Consider the following 23,884-nt stretch of genomic DNA (forward strand, 5'->3'; position numbering starts at 1 on the left):
AAAACACAGTCTCCTTCTGGTTTAACTCTTCACTGGTGTATTTTCAGACTCAATAGAAATCATGAAGCATTTCTTTCTCTCAGAAAACTATCAAGTTTATAAGTTCTCCATTTTTCTGACTTCAGCTCATACAATCGGTTATAATTTTCTGTTGAAGTTATTTCCCTTCTTTTTCATCTTAGTTTGTCAAGCAACACTTTCCAAGACTTGACTCTCATACATACAGTTTACATTAATTTCCTTGCCAAAATGTCAATAGATGGGTAGTGTACTTTTTTCTTCAGCTATTAATTCCTGGCTGCCATTTGTATGGTTTTAATAGGCGCAGATAAGGGGGTGGGGGTGGATTATAAATATTTCAGAAATACTAGAATATTGCGGGACTTCGGTGTTCAAGTTTCAGGTCTCATTTCCTTCAGGCACCTCTTCATATGTGGTGTCCAGTTTCTCATTTTGGTGGGTGTAGTGCATTAAAACCAAGTGTGTGAGTGTTTATCTCGTAATAGGAGTTTTACTTAACATACTTGTTAGCTTCTGAGGCTTCGTGTCTGTGTCTATCTTGGCACACTTGACCAGAAGGGAACTCAAACAATTTTTTTTGTTAGCTTAGTAATTCCTCATTTGTACATGCGGGTATCTTGGCTGGTATTACTGTGTTATGCCCTATTATTAACAGTGTTTCTGCTGCCTTCTGCTCCCTTTGTTTTGGTTACTTGACTTTTTCCCAGCTATGCCCTAAAAGAATGTGTTTTTATTAAGGTTTTAAATATTTGCTGTAGCTGTTGGTAATATACAATAGAAAATGGTGAGCAAAAGGAAATCTTGCTCACAGTCTAATCTAGCGGTGGCTGTGATTGCAAAATGTAGGGGGCCTAATCTCCTCTGATGCCTTTTTGAACAATACTAATGGATGCTGTGGGGATGGCTGTGTCAGGGCATTAGTAACGAGATGGAAAGCTTTCCACCTTTAAGCTGAGGGTTCAAATACTGTCTGTGCTGTCTGTAAAAAGAAGGAAAAAGGTGTTTCTTAGTAGTAAATATGGGGAAAGGGCTTCTTGAATCTTCGACCTTTTTTAAATGCTGAACCTCAGTTTGACTTCCTTTTAGTTTTTAAATAGATGCACAGAGAATATTTCCCATTCTTTCACTTCAGTCTGTTAATTCTTGGATTTTGTTTGTCCTAGATGTATCTCCAGCTAACTATTACCTACCGCTTTGGTGAGAAGTTGGTCATGTTAACAGTTCAAGGCTCACAGACTGCAAGGACTCTGGTTCCTCTGCTATAGGGAATCACCTATGGTTCCTGTAAATGTGGCTTAGTGTTCTACCCCAGATCATGACTGGAGATTCCAATGATTCTTTTCTTTGTGGAGAATATATGGACAGGCTTTTAAAGTGTGATTTAATAAAGTGCTGGTATCTATGAAATAGCTAGGTATAGGAACAGTATCTTATTTTTTCCCATTTGAGTCTATATGAACACCCGAATGTTAGATCAATACTCAGGATTTTAGTGAGATTCAGTGTAACAATAAAGAAAGGAATTTAGAAAATGCATATGGAGAACTAACATTGAGTAGTAGAAATAAGCTGAGTTCTTTAATAATTGGGACTTATCTTCTACTTTAAAAAAAAATCCTGCAAATTAACTGCATTTAGTTTCGATACCGTTTCTTTAAGTTGTATTTGGACCTGAGAAAATATATTTTTTTACATACTATTTTCAGAAAATAGATTATTCAGGTAATAAACTACGTTAACTGATACAGTATATACAGACTATAGGCGACTTCAGCTATCAGATGTAGCTGAGGTGCTTTTTTCAGTATGATTTTTGTCCTGATGAGAGGAGAAGAGCTGTAAACTCCATGCTCTGTACATCATTATGATGTTCTGGAGTTGGCTTCTAGTCCAACATGCAGGACGCAGATTAATGTAAACAGAGATTGAAATCTGACTGTGCCTGGGAGCTGGTTTTGCTTCTATAGAGTAGAAAATCAGTAAACCTTATCAGTGACCAGCTAACTAATCTTTGTTTCAAGGAAAACATCTAGCCAGTGGATTGTTGTACTTCATAGGTACTTGAGGGCACACACTGTACTGCTACTTATATACTATGGGAATGGGTTTTGGGCCTGCCTCTGCAAAAAAAAAAAAAAAAAAAAAAAGCTCAAAACATGGTACTTTGAATTGGTGCTAGGAGTTGTGAGTAGCCTTTAAGGTTGAGTATGTCCATGTGGATACTAAAACATAACCATCATGGTTGAAACTTTCTGATATGAGGACTCGTTAAAATGCATGATAAGAAGTCCTTACCTAAGGTATTCAATTGAAAACAGAATTATAAGTAACGGTGAACTATTCCAGCTTTGATCTATGCTAAATACTTTGTTCTTATTACTTGAAAGACAATATGTAAAAGTAGCAAGTATTTCAGTTCAAAGCACTCATCCAGAAGAATTTCTTTCAAAGTGGGTGATGTTGACACCAAGGACCCAAATGTTTGTGCATTCTGCTACAGGCCATGTCAACAAGCTTGTAGCCTGGAATAGGATCCTCTCTTCAGTTTTGTTCTCCTATCCCCTCAGTCTAAGAGTCAAGGTGACGTCTGGCGGAGGCAGGAAAGCTGGTTACAGTCCGTATGAGGGCTGCAAAGCTGTATGTGTCTCCGTGTGAAATTAGTCTCAACGTTTGGTTTGTTAACAGTGAGTCAAATTCTAAATGTTTGAGTTAATGGGTAGGATTTGAATTCAAGGCTTGTTTTTAAGTTTATAGGATGCTTGAAGTTATGTAATCTGTACAGCAAACTACCCTCTGGTTAAGAAAGACATCGGTCATTTATATCCCTTGAATTTTTCCTGGTCATAGTATAAATGCAGCAAAAATTCATATCAAACTATGTCCAATGTTTTCTCAGGCAAATAATGTTACTAATGACTTCTTCAAGTGAACGTACCAATTAACAAACAGCCATAGGGAAGTCTCAAAATGAATCCCATGCTTCTGTGCAGTGTATGTATGATGAGTCCAAAATGTCTTGAAATGAAAACATTTTCATCTCTTATAATTACGCTATTTTAGGGGCAGATTTTTCAAATATGCCCTTCACATTCAAAACTAGTAGGGGTGTTTTTGTTTCAAGGAGCTGTGTTGTACTCAAGGAAGGGCCTGAGAAAGCAGAGGAGAACATTCATTTGAATGCTGGAAGGTCTGGTGTGGGTCCTGCAGATCCTGCAGAGCAACAACCACTGCCAGGGTCACAAGGGTGCTGACTTGTCCTGGGACACTGAAGTCTGCTTCTGTTGTCCATGGATTTTCCTGCTGTGGTATATCTGTAGAGAAATCCTAAGCTACAGGCCGTGTGGTCTGGTAGAGCTATGGGCTAATGCAGGGTTGGGGAACTGCCCCAGTGTGTGCAGGACTGGGTGCTTTCCTCACATCTGCTCTCCCTAATTCAGTAGTATCCTCAGTAAGTCTTCAGAGTTGTTTCTAGCCCTTGCACATGGAGATTTATTTAGGTTACTTGTAGTTAGGAATATTAAACACATTATGGGTGCTAAAAATTTAAATCTTGATTTTACATTTTAAAAAAAAAGTTTTGATATTCTCAAGGGTATTTAGTAATCTCTAACAGGATTCTTCTTTCCTAATCCATTGTAAACAGATGTTCTACCCTTTTGTGGTGGAGGAGGGTAGCCTAAATTGAATAACATGATAGCAGTAGGGAGCACTGATGGATAGAGAAGTTCATGCTCTTGTAATTGAGCAAGCCATTGAGTTACCCATTTTGGCCTGGATAATTCGCCATAATGTTCTGTTATGGTTAGTTTTATGTAGTAGAGGAAACAATACCAGAATTTGGTCTTGTCCCCCCACCCTCACATACACAAAGTACTGACTTGCTAAAAATAGAAATCACGCAGAAGTAGGCAGCTTCTTTGATTTGTAGTTCTGAGCCTTTTTCCAGTAAGTACTGCAGTGAAGAACAATCTTCTGTCTTCCTCCACACTGCCTTTTACATTAAGGGCTTCCTTAGAAAATATTTTCTTCCACCCCTCCTAAACCAGTCAGTAATTAGTTTTCAGTGCATGGTCCCGTGGGATTGCACAGCCTGTTTCTTGCCTGGTTTGAATGGGGTCCAGTAACAGTGTCTTCCCCTCTGCCCCACTGGGTCGGCAGTCACTTAACAAATAGCTCTATTTCTTTACTTGCACTGAGTAGAGATTGTTCTGTGCTGCTGTGGAGAGGATATGATTGTCCAAATTGCATTTAAAAACACGTCAGGATTTAGATTAATTTTCCATGTGAATATTTCATAATGGGATCATCATACTTGCACTGGGAGATAGTGGCGCACAGTGGGAACTAATATGAAATTACTGTATTTTAAATTAATATTTGATTTGTTCTTTCAGCAGGCTTTCTTTATAGACTATCCATAAAACAGGACATGCAATAGATGAGCTCCCTGTGGCAAAATTCAACTAAATTGCCAGTCTTTATCGGATACATATTTGTGCTGAAATTGAAGTTAACTACAAGTAGCAACCTTAAGAAACTATTAGTATGACAGCATCAATGCAGATTAGATAACATACAGTCTTCAGATGTACAGAAGAATCTTCAGCTTAATGTATGAGTCAGTTATGCACCGGTAGGAGAACTGGTGTACAAGCTCACATATGTAATATTAAGCAATGTTTCTTTCTGTACTTCAGTATTGTAAGCTTTCCCCATCACACATCTGAATCTGATACATTTTCTCCTGAACGGCTGTTCAGTCTGAGAGTATGTATTATAGTCTTCAGAACATGTGGGCTGGGTTTTAGCTTGGATTTGTCCTCACCATCATGTGTGTCCAGCTTTCTTTTGAGTAGTCTTCCAGCTGGGGCATTGCTAGCACTTCTCTGCTCCATCTGTAGATGTTGGTTTTTGTTGGTCAATTTGAATGGCTACACAAGCTCTTTTCCAACTCTCATGTTTGTTAATATCAGAATCAGAAAGAAAAGGGGTCAGGGGAGCACTGCAGCATAGCAGTGCTGTTCCTTGCACCTGTGTAGCTACATGCGTTTCAGAACATTATAATAAGGTGCATTTGCTATGCAGAGAGGAGAACGAGAGACCAGCAGCAGTGATTACAGAATTTTGCCTGTATCTCAGTTAGAACATAAACCCCTTCCACAAAGGCAACTGGGCTTCTTTCTTCTGCCTAATGTTGTATCCGGCTATATATATATATATATATATATATATATATATATATATATATACACACATACATACATACATACACACACACACACACACACACGTATCTTTGTAAATACTCAACAGCCCTGTGTTAGCTATTTAGATTCTAGGGCAGTGGCTTCTTGTAAGTCTAGATGGGACGCAGACGAAGCGAAGTGTGGAGGGAGAGAGATACTGCTGTTTAGACTTGTAGAGACACTTTGGAGGGTATGGTCGAGCTTTTGGACGTAGCTCTTTAGGGATAGCTTGTATGGCTGAAAGACCATGCCATGCCATTTCCTGTGAGCCTTGTTCCTTATCTTTCGTATACCGCAACCACTGGAGTACTGTTGCTGCAGCATTAATGACTTGGGTATACTTGTTATGAAGCTGGATACAATGAAAACTATGAAGAAGAATTAACTTGTAGATGAAGAAACAATGTTCAATTTTACGTATAGTTATTAAAGGGAAGTAATAACATTAAATTATAACTAGAGGCAGTAACATAATGAAACATTGTGAAATCTGAACAGTGATGTTAGTTTTTTATTACTTACCTTATGAACAGTGGTAACACAACTACGCAAAAGGATTGACCTGCCATTCATATGTTACAGTAAAATGATTTAAAAGACGTTTGTAAGTCTTAAAGGATGGAAGACTGAAACAGGTTTTTATTCTTATTGAAAACATAATTATTGGTTTCAATCACATTAAGTTGTCTCTATTAGAATGTAGCAACTTCAATTACTGTAACTGCAGAACTCCAGGATAACTCCAGACCTCTAGGAGAAGTAACTTTAAAGGTGTTACTTGACAATGTGTTATCAAACAATCAGTCAGTTGTAGCTAATATGGGATCAGGATAGTACCTGGAGCTAAGTATGCCAAGTGTTGTTTATCTGAACAAATCCCAATGCTTGTCATAAATCTGTAATTCTTGTTCATTTTAGATGGCTGGCTTCCCCACAATTAAGTCTGGGAGAAGGCCAAAGCATGTTAACCCTGTCAGTGTAGGGTGCTTGCTTAAAAACTGGACCTTGCTCGAACCTGCCTTTTTCCTATGTGTTATTTGGAACAACTTTTTTTTGCATATGAACATCCCTGCATAAAGCGCTTTTCCAGAATAGCGTTAGGTGGAAAAGCCTGTAAATCTGGACTCCTTGGAATAGTATTTCTAGTGGATATTAAGACCTTGAAGTGAAGCTTGAAGGCATGGCTTTTTGACAAAAGAACTTTGTTTCCTTCAAAATTGAAATTAAGTTGTGGAAAGTGATTGGCCATCACACACAGGATAAACCTCTCTGTTAATAACACAGCTATGCAGGAATAGAAATTCCTGGACGGTAATCTCATATGAGAGAACTAAATTGACTTGTTTTTTTATGTATGCCCCCTGTGGATAATGTGGACTGCATTAATGCTCCCAAAATGGAGAGTATTTAGCTAAAGAAAATGAGAGAGGTCTGCAGTTTATAAACAGCTCAGTAATGGCTTGAACCAAGAACTTGTTTCATCTGAGGTGGGCACCGTGCTGTAGATGCACTCTGTAGAGCATCAGCGTATTTTTCCTGTGGTTCTCCATGTAGTTTATTGTAATCGCATTGTTGGTAATTAGTGGGTAAATGACCCCTGCAGCTGCCAAGGAAACAACTGAGTTTTAAATCACTAAACATTGTTTGAATACCCTGTCAGTATTTAACTCTGAAAAATTTAGTCTGTCATACTCACCTTACAGCTATTGACCCTCAAATTTTACATTTCTTACATGCAGTATTACTGGTAAGACTGGAAAAATAAGTATCACTTATCTGTAAGGTTGTAAGTAGTCTATGAAATGTCACGTTGGGGGCAGTTAGGAAGCTTTCTGACCTTACGCCATGAGCTTTATCAGAATTTTTTGTTTACACTGTGGTCAGCAGCAGATCTGCAAATCTTCTCTAAAGACAGCTTAAACCAGCACGGTGTTACCTTCTGAACTTCTTGGCAAAGGAACCGTACATATCATTTCAAAGCCCCCCTCCCCAGGTCCCTCTGATAAAATCTTGTGGCAGAATATTTCCTTTGCCACTTGCTCTTTCTTAGACATCTGAAACAGAAAGTGTTTGCATCAGTGTATGCTGCTTCGTGGCAGAGCCAAGAACGGCTGTGTCAGATGAGTTTGGTCTTCACAAGTGAGGAGGATTCAGAAAACAATAAATAGCAAGCACGTCCCTAGCTGCTGTAATACTGTATTGTCCTCTAAGAATTAAGAGGGGAAAGGTGGAACAGCCAGATCTCTGCAGTGCTTAATGTTGCTAGAATTCCAGTATCTTCCAAATGAAAGGTTGGCATCTCATTTCTCAAATGAACTTTAACCAGAGAGAAGTGAGTAATGTGCCAGAGATGTCTTTGGTTATATCTTCATTGCATTTGCTTACTTTTTTGGGGGGGGTTTGTGCAAATTTATGTTGGTAAGCCAAGTGAAAGAACTATGATAAGAGGGAAGGAACTGTAGAAAGAATACAGTCAGGGAAAGAAATAAGTTAGGGAGGAAAGAGCCAAAGGCATGCAGACAAGAAGCTTTTCATCCTTAGTCACTCCTCTTTCTTGCCTCTACCCTCCCCAGCAAAGAAATGAAAACCTTAGCGCAAATGCTAAGGTGTCTGCATTTCCCAAGTAATTACTGTGAAACCTTATGTTGTATGACTAAGCCTTACTCACAGAATTGTCTCATCAAGGCTGACTGAATAGCTGCATTTAAAGCTTGCTATTAAAAAAAAAAATCAAGATGATAGTATCAGACACAGGCTCTGAAAGAACCATAGTAAGAACTTAAATGTGTTGCTGAAATTGCAGCAGTACTATTTCATGTATCTGTCATGCTAGCTCATATGCTTATTATTGCTTTCTGTAAGAGAGCTGAAGGCAACTGATGGGGAGAAGAAAATAAAATAGTACAAACTCCTTTAAATGTTAAAAGCAAACGAAGGATGGTTTGAAGGACGCTGGGATTCTACACAGAATTCTAGGTAAGACTTTCCAGAACAAGTAGGAAGTATTTCAGAACCTACTCTAGGCACTTTTAAGTATGTGAAGTTAGGATGAGAAATAATCCCTGCCTATAGTGGTTTGTGTGAACTTGACTGTAGCACACAACAGTGAATAAAACACTCCTGAAATGCGTCTAATGCTTATCCTTTCTTGTACTGCATTTGGAATTAGCAGAAATAATCAGACACCGATATGGATGTTCCTCTTCAGTTATAATGTTCATCTGAACGTATTCCCAAGTAACTAGGAAAGGGCAATACCATGAGTATAGTGATAATTTGGTAAGCTACTTGCTCTTAAATGTGTATCTGTATCTTTCTGTAAGCCTTGTGTTGGTAGCCAACAAAGCAAGCATAACCTCCAAGTCTTTCATCGTGGTGGTTTAACTGTTTAGATAGGACCTGAATTGCACACAGGGTAAAACAAAGAGCTCACCTGTCTGGGAACACTGCTGTTTTCAGGGACAGGAGGCACTAACCTAATGCCCACAGTTGTGCCAAGACTGACAGTTTGGATTAGTTCAAAAGTTAGTAACAGTTTCTGTGGAACAGAAAACTATTCTGGTCAAAGGCATGCTCTGGCTTAAGGAAAGTCCTGTTGTGTTTTTCTGCCCCCTGGCTGGGACAGGCAGGAAGGGGGTGGTGGTTCAGAAGTACTTGCTTTCTCACGGTGCCTTGCTCCTCCACAGGAGAGGGAATGCCACCGCAGCAGGCTAAAGGTGTAACCAGACCCTCTGTGAATAATGGCAGTATTTGTAATGAAATGCTGAGAATATGATTTTTCTTTGATGAAGCTGACAAACATGGGCAAATGTCTTTTTCCTGCCCTCCTTTTACTGGGAGGGAGCTAAGGGGGGGACATTGTATGCTGAGGAGAGCTGCAAATAGGATTGCAAATTAATGTAGGCCTGTTAATTCCCTTTTCCTTCTACCTCTTCTTGCCAGGTTAATTCTTCACACACATGTGCACGCGTGTCCCAGTTTCTTTCCTGGTATGCTGTTCCCAGGACCCTGTTCCATTCTGCATCCTGGGTGTTTTCATTTAAATTTGCCATCTGAAATACAAGATGATGAAATATGTGCCTTGTTCCAAACAAAGTCTCGTAATTCTTGTCTGATGGCTGTCTGTCAGAAGGGATTGCGAGGTGAAAATTGACATAGACGCAAGTGAGCGCTTGGATCTTTAAAGACGTCTCTTTGCCTTTGAGGGTATGTAAGTCTGAATGATTCATCTGAAATAAACCAATGCTAACTTGAACGTTTTCTTAGTTGCTGCATTGTCTACAGTGTGTAAATGCCTCTTTATCTGGAAGATGTGTAAACAATAGTAAGAAGGCAGCCGCTGGCACTTGCTGAGGTCATTGTCCCTCCGGACTGACCAGTGTCCTGCCTCTTCTGTTTATTTTCTTCCACTGCTACAGGGATACCTTCTAAATAGTTGGATTGTGGCTAATGTTAGGACTATCTTTTTGACTGTACACTTAGTTCTGTTGACAACACCGTGGGGTTGCTTTAAATGCAAACAGAAAGGAGACGGCTCTAAAACATGAATGGGAGGCTTCTGCGGCATGGGTTTTGCTAGGCTCAACTAAGTGCTTTAACCATCTCCTTTGCAGATCAAACATACCTTAAATAGCTGTTAACAATAAAAATACTTGAAATGAGACGAAGCAGTCAGAAATGCTGTTGTTTTTTTCCCCTTCTCTACAACTGAATTAACTGGGAACTTTTATGGTAGTCTTTACACCTGCCATTGTTATTCCCTCCCTTACCCATTGCGCATAAAGAGCACAGTGTCTTGAAGCGCAAAGTTGTAGAAATAGATTTGCTGGGGTGAAGTAAGCGGGCAATGCCCTTCTGTGTAGCAGAAGGGCTGCATGGGACGGGGAAGTAAACCAGGCGGTGAGCTGCGAAGGCAGATAGCTGTTGTGTGAGCCTTGGATTGGGTGGGTGTGCTTCATGCTGTGTGGCATGGCAGGAGAGAGATGCCTGGAGCAAACGTTACGTTGAAATAGTTTCAGTCTTACTGCAGTCCTGATCAGGCTGTCGTCTAGTTCAGTTTTGATCTTGTGAGGTAGCTAGGCTAAGGGAATCTTTTTTTTTTTTTTTTCCCCTCTCCTCTGTTCTGGGAAGATCTTTGAGTAAAGCTGGTGACCGGCTTGCTTTACCATGAGTCAGGGTCTTCATAGCTGGCAGTAAGCATTTATCTTTTTTCTTACAGAAAAATACTGCTTTTCAAATGGAACTAGGAATTTAGAATGAAATCAGGTTTTGCTTTCTCTACCTTTTAACTTCTGTGACAGGACCTTTTAATTTATTCATTAGATTTAGCTTGTTTTCTGTATTGAAAATTTGATTTTCTGTTTTAAAAAAACGTTTGGAACACTTGTGTAAAAAAAAAAAAAATCTCAAACATAGTTGTACTTGAAAATAGTTGGGGCTGTTAGAAAGTTTGTAAGTAGCTTCACTTTCTCTGTGGTGGAAAAGGAGATGTTTCCATGTTTTAAAGTTCCATTATTTCTAACTTGTACATTACTCCGTATTTCCTGGCTATACTTAAAATCTAAGCATTAGTGTGCAGCTGACCAAAACATAATACCGAAAATCTGTCTTTGCTGTCCTAGCCCTTGAAGCAATGTAATTATGTTGCTTTCAAGCGATAAGCCAAGGCAATTTAGAGAGGGCTGGAATGCCTGCACACCCTGACCTTTCAGGGCACTCGCAGCACTCCTATTATGCAGAGGCTGCCGTGGCACTGCTCTGATGTGCTGGCCTGTCACATGCTGACTAACTTGCAGAAAGCTTTGATGCAGCTGTTTTAAAAATGCTTTTGCTGACTGATAGGCACTTAGGCTGCTGCCTGTGAACAAAGCTGGCGCTCATTCCATGCTTTTAGCCCCCCTTCCCTATAACAACACTTCTCTCCTGCTGACTCCACACATCATTCTTATCTCGGCCCAATTGTTGACTTGTCTCCATTTAAATTGTTTTCTTGTTAATTTTCACTTCAAAAATAGTCGTGTGTGGTGCAGAGTTGGTATGTATGGTTTATTTAGTGCTGCTGCAAACAAGCAGCCTTAAAGTTGGTGTGGTGGCTTGAAAGAGCGGGTGGATTAGGGGAAGGGGGAGAGAGTGTCTGACTGGGCAAAAGGGGGAGAGAAAGGCTTAAAAAAACAATGGTCCTTTATTTGTGATAGCTAATGCAGAGGAAAGTAGCTTTCAGAAATGTAGCATGTGTCATGTCAAAGTCTGAGATCTGGTGTCTTGTCTGGAACGGCACAAAGAAGGGAAGAAGCTGAGAAGCGAAGGCTGTCTGCTGTACACGATGCTTAAGGACCATCGTATACGGTAACTGTAATGCCAGCAGCTTCTGCAGTATTAGAAGCAGGACTTAAACAGGAATAGGAAATTAAACTGACTTTTTAGTTTATCTCTTTATTTAATTATATTAATAGTTGTTAGATCAGGTAGTGCCCGACTTGCACTTCCAGGAAGTGGAAAAATGATTGTAGAATGCTAAACTGTTCAATTCTAGTAGCCTGGCTACAACATTACAAGGATAAACTGGTTTTTGAAGACAGACTCTGTGTTCTAACTGAAAATAAGGGTGCCGGATGTTTGCATGAATTGCAAGTCTAATCTAAGCAAGCCTGTACAGTAAGAAGCATAGTAGCTTGTTACCAATGACAAAGTTTACCAATCCACAGTTTAACCTTTTGACTCCACAGGACATATTGATATTGAACCTTTTCTGCTGAGAAATGGAAAGCCTAGTAAGACTTCATTGATTCTGTATATGTGTATTGTGTGAAGTTTCAAGTGATTTTAAGACTTGAACTTCTGTGCAGCATGGCATCACTCTCAGTCTGGAGAGGTGGTGGCGGCTGCAGGCATTCCTGTGTGTATTCCCTCGTGTTCGCTGCCCTCCCAGTAACTTCGAGGTATGCACAAACGGTATCTAGCATCCCTTGAAGCAGTAGTGTAGATCCAGGAATAAGCAGCTGGTGTGTTTAAATCTGCTTTTGCTATTTAGCTCAGTAGCATACGGTGACAGCATACTTAAATTTAGTGTTGTAACAGAATGTAATGAATTTTACCTGATATAGCACATCTCTTAAGAGAACAGAACAGGGAATGAACTTAGAGCAGGAAATGAACACTAATTCTGTAGTGAGTATTTTCTAGTTTTCTGGGGAAAAAGACTGTAATCTTTGGTAGGGCAAGAAAGCTTGTTCTTTGTTACTCGCATCTCCTATAAAGGAAATATGGGAAACATTGACTTTGTTCAATGTTTGTTAACGTGGATCATCTTAAATGGCATAGTGAGGCAAAAAAGATGCATTAGTACATCTGTTGATAGCATTACAATATCTTTTAGAGGATTAAATTTCAAAAGGAATGACTCTGAAGGTGAAGTGACAAAAATTTAGGGAAAAGATGCAGCTAAGTCAATGTACTTGTAGAAGCAGTACAACTTAGTGTTGTCACTACATGTATTTTTTTTCCTGTAAATTAACACAACTTCCATGACTATGGAAGTATGAATATTGAATCAATTGTGCTTTGAAAGTGCTTTTTTTTCCTATTCAATTCTGATTTTATTCTAATGGAGAAAAGACTGCAGTACAAATATTTTTCTGGAAGTATTGCTTCCTTTCTCATGCCTTCATTCTGAACAATGCTGTCACTGCTGTTTATCCTTACCTGTTTAGATTTCAGGATTTTTTCTAAAGATTTTTTCTGGTTTAAATAGTTTCTCTGGAGTCGAGTGTTTAGAAATGGTTTGGAGTAAGCATGTATCTAAATTGTCTCAAAAATGAATAGGTAGGAAGGGTTTTGGTTATATCAGCTGTCAGCAGTATGAGAGATTCCTGCAGCAGGGTCAGGTCTATTCTGACGGTGGTTCTTGCAGTATGCAAGGGCTCGCTATAGGAATACTCGCACTGTCTGTTTAAAGGCACTGTATGTTTCTACACTGAAATGAAATATCCTTTCATTTGTGAGAGGAGTATTAGGGAAATCTATATTTCCGCTTCTGTTGTAGTCAAGTTGGCAGAATGTAATTCTGTAGTTCTTAAGACAAATGGAAGGAGATTATATTACTACTGAACTGCAGCCTGGGAAGGGAGGCGAGATTCTATTACAGATGGGCTTAGGAAGATCCTAAGTAGCCTTTGTGGTGTTGTTAAATTTGTTAATAGTTAGATAACTGCTGGCCAAAGCGTTTAAAATGCAGGCTGTCTTTACTCACTCTGTTTAATTACGAAAGGATACTAGAAGAGAGAAGCAACTGCTGGACTGGAAGAATAGAGAACAGCAATATTTATTGCCTTGTACAGATCCCCATTTGCTCTGGACTGCTTTTCTTGTGTTTTTCTTTCCTTTTCGCAAAGTAATCCAACATGTTGTGGGCAGGATGTAATTCTGGGAATTCACTTTTCTGTTTGTTTTATTTATTTAATTTTCCGATGCTTCGATGCATAGTGTTACCTATTTCCATTAGTGGTAGTGAGGTCTTGTAAATGATTGTCTGATCTGGTAACTCTAATTGGTGGGCCTCTGCCCTGAACAGTTTACATGCTAAATGTCTGTGAAATAGTGTGATTAGATTAAATGTAATTATTTTCTTAGCTTGCATTTTAACCTAGGTGTTTCTCTTATTTCAATATCACATCAGAGCATGCTTTCACCTTTTTTGCACAGTAAATATTTCATTTTACAATATTTGGAATAACTTAGTGGTTTTTATCTTGAGGAGTGTTTTTTTTCTTTTTGAGGGGAGAGATTTTTGCTTCCTGCTGAAATAAGCTGTTGGCAGAGATGATGGAGTAGCTTGCTGCAGCTAAAAGGTAGATGTGACAAGTTGGTCTTCCTCACCCCCCATCCTTGGCTGACCTCTAAAAACTCTACTTCATGTTATTGCTTCAAGTTTAAAAAGGTTTTTTGTGCTCTTCATTGCTGTTTATTTCCCTTGTCAGTTTACTAAGATGAACCAGCTGACTGAGGGGTTAGACAGCAGAATGAGTGCTAAAAAGGGTATAAAATAGCATATGTACAAGTGTTGCCACTTTCAGAGTGCTGACTGGTGAGACAATAGAGCTGTTAGGCCAAATCATATCTGAGTGAAAGCCTTACTGAGGCTTCAGCCTACATGCCACAGCTTTTGACTTCTAATTTCACTTCATAGCTTAGGCTCTTGGCCAGCTTTCCTGATGAAAGGAGTGGTCTCACCCTGGCCTTGCACATCAGTGAGGTAGTTTGAGACCATCCACTTCTCTGGGGATTTTTTTGTAGGAAATTTTAATCAGCTGAAGTATGTGTGGCATAAACTCTGAAATGGAAACTTAAAAAGTCTTTTTGTGTATCTTAAGTTTAACCTAATCTATTTCAGAATGACAGCATGTTACCTATGTTGGTGTAGGTGAATTACCCAGTGAGAGGAGGCGACAGGCTTTTTTCCTTGTCTTCAACACCGAGAATTTCTTCACAGGAGGGAGATTGTTTGTGGACTATTCTCAGTAGTAAGGTTTGTTCAGAAGGCAGGTAATAAATAATATTTACCTTGTGTTATGTTGTCCCACTTTGTTTTTAACATCTGCAGTTCTGCCTGATGCAATGTGTTAGCTGGAGGACTGGCACTCCAACAGTGTTGTACTTTGGTAATATTGTTCTGGGTCTTGATTGCATGAAGGAATGCAGGGTGGGGCCTCAGTGCAACTTCTGTTTTCTAAATTCTTTAAATAGGTAAGGAATATGGGGTAATGGGTATTTTTTAAGGTCACTTCTACTTGAATAAGAAAGAAGTCTTTTTATAGTAGTCTCTGTAAGTGAGGTGGTTCTACAATGATTGATTTATGTGTACCTACTTGGTACTGGAAACATTTTTTTTCTTCCCCATATTTAAGTCATGCAGTCTGCCTCGTGCACTGAACTTGATGCTTGTCTGGTGATGTGGTGATCCTGTTCATCTCAGTAACTCATCAGAAGGCCATTCACTCATTTCTGGGGTTTGGGGGAGCTGAATTGTTTCCTGGAAAGTTCTGAGACATGCAGGACATTTTGTGATGCTGCTGAACTGTTAGGGCAGCTAACTCCTATTCTGTACAATTCCAAGGGTGGTTACTCATGTCTGAAGACAATTTGAGAAGGGGTGCTTTATGTCGGTCAATTCCTTTTCTTAGTGGTTTGGTTTTGTTTTTCTAACCTGAGTGCAGTTCTGAAGTCTTGAGCAAGGGCTATAGAGGTGTTGATCTGCTGACTAGTAAGGAGTTGCTAGACTGAAACAAGAGTATTTCTCAAAGCAGCTGTTTCTTTCCTGAGCTGTTTCTTTACTGATTTCCAAACCCATCTTCAGATTTCCGTTAAGACTCCCATCACAGTTTGCAGAGGACAAAAAAGTTACAGAGTAGAGCTTCATAAAATTTCCCTTCTGGTTTCTGTGTTCTAATTTACCTCGCGTTACAGGAGACACATAAACAGGGCGTTTACCTTGTTTAACAAAGTTATTGCAAACTCCTACTGAAATTTGTCTGCAAGTGTGCAGCTAACGTTGTACAGCAAGGATAGCTTTATCAGTGTTTAAAAACTCTGGAATAAAAGCCTCAGTGTTATAAATAGGATGTGCATTTTCCCTAGCCAATTGTGTAAAAACTAAATAAGAAATCAAGCTTGGATGTGGGACAGAAAAGTACTACTCTAGTGAAAAGGAACTAGACAACTACACTTGGATGTTTGGATTTTAAGGTTTTCTTTAAGTTGTCTTTGGAAGTTGAAGGTAACAGCTTCAGCTTCTCCTGTACCCAAATTGGACTATTGTTCGCTTTCCAAATTTGGAAATCACCATGATAGAGAAGTTTTTTTCCCCCCCTCAAGTTTAACCTTTCTTAAGTTCATTTATCTTAGTAAACGCCAGCTGTAATAGTGCTGCCTGTGCACATGACCTGTCTCTGCTGTAGAACCACTCTTCATGGATAGAAGCTTTGGGACTTTCTGCAAAGTCATCAACTCCTCAAATTGTTTCAAAAGCCCTTAGTATTTTTTCTGCAAACCGTGGCCCTCTGATAGCGTTTTCCATTGGACTGACTCATCAGACAGACTTGTCTGGTGCACTGAAGCTAAACTTCTGAGGTTTCTTACTCATTTAGTAAAGATGTTCCTTTTTTTTTTTTTTAAATATAGCTGATTTTGCAGGTTTGTAGGTGAATCAGTTGTTTCCTTCTGAGTCTATTTCTTGCAGTCATGTAACTTGATAGCTTTTGGGGCAACTGTTGAGTGAACTGTGGCTGCAGCCTAGGATAAACAGGTAATTGACCAAAATTACGCAGACATTTCAGTTGTTAAGCAAGAGCTTATCCAGTTTCTTCTCCAGATGGTTGGATAAATAGCTAGAATGTCACTCTTGCTTTTTCACTTCAAAAAATGTGCTGAGTAAACTAAATAGACATCTGCCCATTAAGCACAGATGAGAAATACTTACCAAGAGGTAGGTTTGATGGGTAGCATGTCTGAGTAGTTATGTATAGACATTTGTTTTCAAAGAATTGAAATGTATTGTATTACTGAATTGTATTTGGCATTTGGGTTGATAGCTTCACAGGGTGAGAATGAAACGATCTCTTCAAACCTGTACAGATAAAGCTGCTTCTGTAAACTGTACCAGTAGGTGTCATAGGTAGTACTGACACTATTATTGTCTAAAAATGGTACTGAGAGACTATCAGTAGTTTAAAAGTAATGACAAGTCTCCTAAAAATGTGTTCACATGCTATATGACCTGCCAACGGAAAGCTTTCAGTGTTACGTACAGTGCCAATATGTCTATATTTTTCTTGTCAGAAATTCTTGGTGGGTGTCAAACTGCTGCCTGTATTTACTGGGATTTATTTGCATTTCTTTAATCTTCAGTAATTTTGGTGGCTTTCTGTGTGTTGGTAGGGAGTGCAAACTCTTCTTCCACTTCTCACTTTGAAAATGTGTCTACAAAGGCAACCAAAGCTTATTTAATGATGAGCAATACTTTTGGTAATGTTGGATGCTTTTTTTTTTCTTGAACCGGTAGTGGCTTATGCTTAATGGGTTTATGTTAACATGTTCTTTTAACCTGTGCTGAAATAAACTATTTTGGAGAGGGGGGAAAAAACCCACAACCCCCTAAATGTGTTATGAAACACATGCAAAGCAAGGCCACTAAAAAGCAAAAATGCCTTGTGAACCAGCCAGCTGTACTGTTCCACCAGCCTCAACTTGGTTGGTTTGGGCTGACATCCGAGTGCAAACTTCAGGTACTACAATTGTGTGTGTGTTCTGGTGTTTATGGCTTTCTTACATGAAAAGCTCCAACTCTGTCTTGGAGAAAGTGGGCACCCAGTTCTGGTAGCAGAACGAAAATGCAAGTCTTGGCAATGTGATTGTATTGTATCCTAAAAATAAAGAACGTGTAAATAAATCTGAAGTCCTGTTTTTGAAAATTACTTTGAAGCAATCATAACATTCACATTTAATGATACTGATGCAATGATGTGTGCTATGTAGGCATGTGGAATTACCTGTTGCTTGAGATAATGATATTAAGCTGTTCTGTGCCGAATACTCTGCCACAGCCTTCCCTCCAGTTTGGAGGAAGAAGTTAAACCCTGCAGGAACTTTACACTTGCAAGAAGTGCTGCAGTCCCATTGGTCTTAATGTTTAAGCATGTTAAGTATATGCGTCAGCCTGCAGTGTTGATACGATACTGCTTTTGTTGGCTTTGGTCTTTTGAGAGCAAATATGGCTCAGGAACACTGACAGCTGAGCTGACGGTGCACTCACGCTGGAGATTGGAAAAGGAAGTGGTTCTAGAGCTCTTTGGAAGTGAAGAATGAAATAGGTGGTGATCAACATAATGTGTTGGTTAAGGGTTGAAATACACAGAGCAAGGAAAACTAAACAACTTGCTATGCTGTCTTACACAGTTTCCTAAAATATTTCAAGTAGTTTACATGTGAAGAAAAATGGAAGCAGTATTGTCTGTATGTGCTCCTGGAAACTCAATGTTTGCTTTTTTTCTGACATCTGTTTCTTCAAAAATCATATCTATGTAGCTAAATTATGACCCTGATTTACTTGCGGTGTAGTTGCAATATGTAAAGCAGAGGTGGAATGGGAACAGAGCTTCGAAGTGTACTTTTTCTGTCTCATCTCTTAGCAATTTACAGTTCTTCTAATAAAAAAAAGTCACGTAGCAATCCTAAAATTGTATTGCTGGTTTATTGAGACTCAGAAAAGACCACATGTCACAAAAATGACCTTCTGGATCCTTGACTTGTAGATACCAAAAGCCACGTGTGATTACTTTATTTTGAACCTATTGGAGTTAACATGCAATGATGTGTGAACAAATGTATCCAGAGGAGAAAAATGCAGCTATGTGGGATTGCTGTCTTCTGTCTTCTGTGCTTGATTGCAAACTTTGTCACTCTTCAACAACTCTTTACTTTTTTGACAATTAAAGCCCTAACTTCCTTGAAAACATGTGGTTTAAAAAGGTAAAAGATGAGGGAAACTTCAAGTTTAAGCTAAACTTAAATTAAACTTGCACTACCTATTTCCACTGGTCTATAACCTTTGTCATTTTCTTAGAAAAACTGCATTCAGAATGTACAAGTTCAGCAGAGCTGCTTTCTGTACCACAAAGAGGAAGGGGTGCTGGCATACAAAGGGGTGAGCTGAAGGTTGTGTAACCTCCATTCCGTTCTGGTTTGCAAACCCGAGCGTCGTGCTGTTACAATTTTGAAGTATAGTCACAACTCTTCAAAAAGGGAGAGTTTTTTGCCCTTGTTTGATACTTATAAAATCCAAAGCCCGTAATTTTTAAATTTGGTTGCTGGTAGTTAAAGATGCAATTCTGGTAGAAGCAGAATGAATATTTTAAAATAGCCCCAGTCATTTCCGCCTACATAGTTTTCTCGCCTATTTGGGAATGTGCATTCCAGGGTGGTGATGGATGGGTATGATGATGCTTGGATCAGGAACATAATCCTGCACCCTTGATATGCTCTCCATCTTAATGTGCAGTGTGGAAGTAGTGGGAAGAGAAGTTACACTGCTGTGTGTTCAGAGCTGCTGGGGGAGGAGGGGGCAGCTTGTTCCACCTTTGTATTTGTATCCGAACTGAAAGTGGCTTTGTGACTGCTTCTAAGGTTACATTTTGGTTTCTGGTGGTTTTAAGCATGTGAGGCTTAAAGCAAGTGAGACTTTTTTTTTAAAGGTAGTTAAGTGACGGATTGTGATCTTTAGTTACTTTTGCTTTTTGTTGTTACCTTAAATGCTAAATTTTGGAAACAGAAGACCACAGAGAAAAGGCCTTGAAGTCATCTGAAAAAGTCATTTTTAGTAGTTGCTTACTTTGCAAGTTTAGAAAGTCTTGTAAGTGTGACATAAAATGTAGTCTAGCAAACGAGCTACAGTGGTCAGAAGGACTGAAAGGCCACCAAATGGCACTTGAGGAGAAGATGGCATTTTATCAGTTCAGAAGCGTGCTGTTCCGCTGTCTATGTGAGCAGTCAGCGTGCTGCAAGGCAGTTCTGATCTGGTCAGCAGCGTGTGCTCTTGAGTTAATCCACTTCTCCCTTCCCCTGCTTTGATGTGCAAATAAGAAGGAAAAAGTAGCTGTAAGTCTGTGGGGTGGGATGGGAAAAGGCATAGTGGTTATGTACATCCAAATATTTTCAGAGTTTAATTGGAAGCCTGTGTAAAGCCTCTTGTCCACAAATTACTCTGTCATTTTGTGCTAGAAGCTGTAGCCAATGTCTCTTCTACCCTGGCTTCAGGAAGGGAAGCAAAGGGGATGGGTTGTTGTCTTCTGAGGCAGTGAGTACAGAACAGCTATGGTAATTCTTCAGCCTGGCACTCGTGGCACTTCACAGGTATCTGGAGTGGGAGTAGGGGTGCAGTCCACAACAAGGAGAAAATCCAAACCCCAAAACCCCAGAAGCTGCTGCTGACAAGAGGTTTGCTTTTTTTAGCTGAAGTTTAATACATGGCAATTTGCATCCAACTTGTTTTTTTTGGTGAGATCTGCAAACTGGAAAAGGTTGTGAACCACTGGTGTAGAGAAAGGCAAGGCTGGGACTGCTGCCAGTAGAAAATCAAAGAGGCGGATTATAATCAGGGCAGCTGTTTGCACTGGGCGGTATCTCAGGCCTGCTTTTATTGCCTCTTGTCCCCTCGTCGCTCCTCAGTGGAATGGGATTCATTGCTGCTGTTTATTGCTACCACAACTTCTCATCTTCTTAGAAAGGTGTTCCTGGCTTGGTTTTGGTGATAGGGTGACACTGCTGCCTTTGCGTGTCATAAGGGAGGGGAGAGGAAACTGAAAATGTCTTCCTGATCCTTCCTTGCTTGCTGATTCTTGTAGAGCTGCTGTTACTTATCTTTGGCTTGTTGGTAGCACTGAGTCCTGAAGAGAAGGAAGCAGATGATTTAAAAAAAACTAACAAACAAACAAAAAAAAAAGGTGGAAAACTTGTATTTTTTCCATAAAAACATGTTCATAAAACTCTCATTTCAGAAACCAAACCAAGATTGTTATCAAAGAAACATTTGTATTTTTCAAACCTGAGTATAGTCAGGGCGAAGTTCAAAAACAAACAAAAAATAAATACACTATAACTGGTTGTGAAGAAATGGTATGTTTTCTGCTACCTGCAGAGAAAGTTTCATGCTCATTGTGAAGCAGGCAGTGTTAAGACAATGTCTGTAGGTGTGTGTACTTGTGTGTTCACAGCCAATGAAGAACCCACCAGAAAGGACTTGCATTTCTCTTGTGTTAGCTCCTCTGCCTGCCTGCTCCTGCTGCTCCTCAGGAAAGTCATCACCAGCCTCCGATCGATCCCTGGTTCGGTTCAGAACCTGCCCTGAGGATGCGAGTAGCCATAAACTGAGGTTGTTGCTGCTCCTGAACCCTCTGTTGGCAGGCAGCAGCCTGAAGGTGCTGGTTTTGCAATTATACGGGTTCAGAAAAGAAAGTTTTCTTTAAGTACTCTGCTTGCTGTGCCTTGCCTCTGCAACAGTGTTGCGCACCAGCTCGGTTGTTTCACAGTTAGTGTTATAATAACCTGTCCTTTCTCTTTCCAGACCCCATTCACCACTTTCCCTGAGTAATTTGAAACTGAACTTTGACAATTACTTCTGTTTTTCTCTATTAGTAGCAGCTAACTTTAATCAATTTGATATGCGTGCACTGAACAAAAGGGTGCGAGGACTGGGGACGGATAAGCACTTAAGCTGTAGCCGTAAGCTGCTTGGGAGGCTGGAGCTCATCTGTTGGGCTGCAGGCTACCGGAGGCAATGTAACGGCTTGCTGCTAACAAGAAGAGGACTCGCTTCTCCGGTGCTATATTGTTCACAATTTCAATACTGGTACCATTGACTAATGTTTCTTTGTGTTTTTTTTTTGGCTTTATACATCTATAACTTAAAACACCAGGTGGTTTTGAGTTTAGATCACTGCTATTTTGTTTGGTTTGTAATCAGATGTAAGGATAATTGTGTGTTATTTTTTTCTTCATTATTTAGTTAATAGTTAACATGTGTCCTGAAAAACCACCTTTGCAAAGCTAGCAGATTTGTGATGTGTCTGTGGATAGGGAGACTGCGTGACAGTTACTGTGAAATATATTGTCAAACACTATATTGTGTCTGCTTAAGTGAGATATCTCTTCCTCTTTTTCAAGTAACTTATTTTGGAAAAGCAGGTAAATGAGTACTCATTTCAGGATGAAGCAATGCGAAACTGGGCTTTTTTTAGTAGGATGGGAGTAGTCTTCTTTTACGAGGAAAAATGTGTTCTGCACTTTGCATGCTTGCCTGATAAGCAAGTTGAGGAATGTTTTCGTTGCTGATAGCCAGGTAAGCAGATAGCAAGGCGCATTAACGTTGGTCACAGTGGTGTTGGTTACCTTGTCTGCCCGTCCCAGTCCCGTGCCTCCCTCTGGCAAATGGGCTACTGAAATACTGCTCTAATTCACATTCCTTACCTCTCACTGACTTGTAGTATATTGATTTTTTTTCTCCCTTTCTGCTTACAAGCACCTCACTTTAAAGGAGGGAAATAAGGCTGTTGTGCTCACTGTTTCGCATTTTTAAACCAAACTATTTCATACTGTTGTCTCCTATTCCAAACACACTAATTATTTCCTAACCAAATTAGGGTTGTGATATTGAACGGTATTCACCTTCTCTGTTCTGAACTCCTGCGTTTCTGTATCCTTGGCTCTTAACTTACCTCCTTTGGATGTGTACAGTTGGTATAAGCTTAGAATTGTAATGTGTGCTGCAGATGCTTTAGCAGCCCTGTGACTGCTAAAATTGTCTCTTCTTAACTGACTGTTACCCAGACTTGGGGGGTGGAGGGGGTGGTGACAAAAGCCATCTGTGTGCTCTTGGTCGTCGAGGGAAGGGAAGGATACTTGGTGCAAAACTTCTTGATGATAGTGGTAGGTGAGAATCAGAGGAAGAAATTTTGAACCTATTTAAAAACAAATCCTATCACACCAAGTGACATATTTCTTCATACTGCGAATGAGGGGGGAAAAAAAGCTAGAACATGCTGGAATTCTGCAGCTCCTAAAGTACTCGTCAACTGCTTCTACCATGCAAAAGGCAGCGTGTGTTTGTTGGAATCCTTGCATTTCAAATCTCTTCTTCAGAAGAATTTGGCAAGTTAACCATAACATTTCTTGCTTGTAGTGGCTTTGGCCTTTTAAAAAAAAAAAAGTTGTAAGGAGGAATTAATCTACGTGTACTTTCATGTGTTTTGTTGTCAAATTGGAACATGGCATCTGTAACTTGAACTGTCATGCACATCTCTGGGATGTACATTTGGTCTGAGTGATACAGAGAACTTCAAGCAGTACCTTGGGAGAACAGCCCTCCTGTGCCTTAGTGCATCCCGTTGCTTCTCCAGAGGCTGTCATTTGGCAGACCTGCTGAGCGTACCACCTAGAGCTGATGTTTGCAAGGTGCGGTGCTTGGTAACCACATGCATATTTTCTGGATTAAAAGCAAGGTAAGGGATGCTCTTGCTTAAAGTGAGGTGCTCAAACACTTTGTCTGCTGCTCTGATCTCTGACTACATGATGGTAATTTTCGGTATCCGTATCTTACATTTGTGTGTGTTTTGGCTTTTAATTTTTAATTAAAAAGTAATGTTGAGTTACATAAACCTGATTTAGGTTTCTTATATAAAACTAATGCAGTATGATTGAGTTTTCTGTGATAACGGTACTGTGTTCTCCTCCTCCCCCAGCAGAGAAAAACAACCTGGAAGAAGTCCAGCTTACGTTCTTAACTGAGTGATAAAACAGTAACATCGAGCTAAGTATGAGATCAGGGATGGAGGCTGTGTCTGCAGTTGGATGGTGGGATTTGGTTTCAGGAATGCACTAGAAACATGACTTAGATGGAATCACAGAAAAAGGAGGTTGGAAGGGACTCGAGAGTTCAGCTAGCACAGCCATCTGCTCAAAGCAGTTCTTGTTAGGTGTGCCTGGGAGAACAATCACAAAGCAGTGAGGTAGAAAGGGACCTCTGGAGATGATCCAGTCCAACTCCCTGCTCAAGGCACTGTCATCTACAGCAG

General features: G+C 39.8%; 1 protein-coding gene across 14 annotated transcripts in view; it reads left to right on the plus strand.

Moving 5' to 3' along the window:
• Positions 1-23,884, plus strand: part of TJP1 (tight junction protein 1) — a 164,477-nt gene that overhangs the window by 86,350 nt on the left and 54,243 nt on the right. The gene's annotated exons all lie outside the window — the stretch shown is intronic.

This window comes from Cygnus olor, chromosome 11, assembly GCF_009769625.2.
Source record: "Cygnus olor isolate bCygOlo1 chromosome 11, bCygOlo1.pri.v2, whole genome shotgun sequence".
NCBI lineage: Eukaryota > Metazoa > Chordata > Aves > Anseriformes > Anatidae > Cygnus > Cygnus olor.